We start from the raw sequence: 575 nt of genomic DNA on the forward strand, positions 1-575 counted from the left end.
TTTACACTTGTCCCAACAAGGAAGGCATGGGAAATGTTGCCATGCAACATTGAAAGGAGAAGAATCTTGAAGCCCGAACCAACATTCCCCATCAAGTGATGATCCTTGTCCTCCCTTCGTATACAACCCCATCCGTCCATCAAGGAAACATTCGTGCAATCCACACCCTTCATGCACTCATGATTTTTCCTATATAAGTGAACCTTAGTGCATGCTCACTCCTTACATTCAAACCCCCACTCTCCACACTTCTGTTGGCACACTAAACTCTTCATCACGCATTGTTTTAACTAACTCACTCTTTATCTATCCGAAGCCTCAACCCACCTCAAAACAACAACTCAAGTCATGGCATCATCAAGCTCAAAGAGGCAAAAGAGAAAGGAACCCATGGAGAGTGTTCCCTTTGACAAGAAGAGATTCAAAACTGCCTTTCATGAACGAGAATTCGTGCGGATAAGGGCCAGAAAGATATTGCCAGAGTTAATCTACCAAATCAATGCCAATGAATCACCACAGATTTTGAGGAAAATCGAATAGAGAGGGTGGCAATTGTTCACCAGTCCAGAGGGTAA

This window comes from Arachis duranensis, chromosome 3, assembly GCF_000817695.3.
Source record: "Arachis duranensis cultivar V14167 chromosome 3, aradu.V14167.gnm2.J7QH, whole genome shotgun sequence".
Classification (NCBI taxonomy): Eukaryota; Viridiplantae; Streptophyta; class Magnoliopsida; order Fabales; family Fabaceae; genus Arachis; species Arachis duranensis.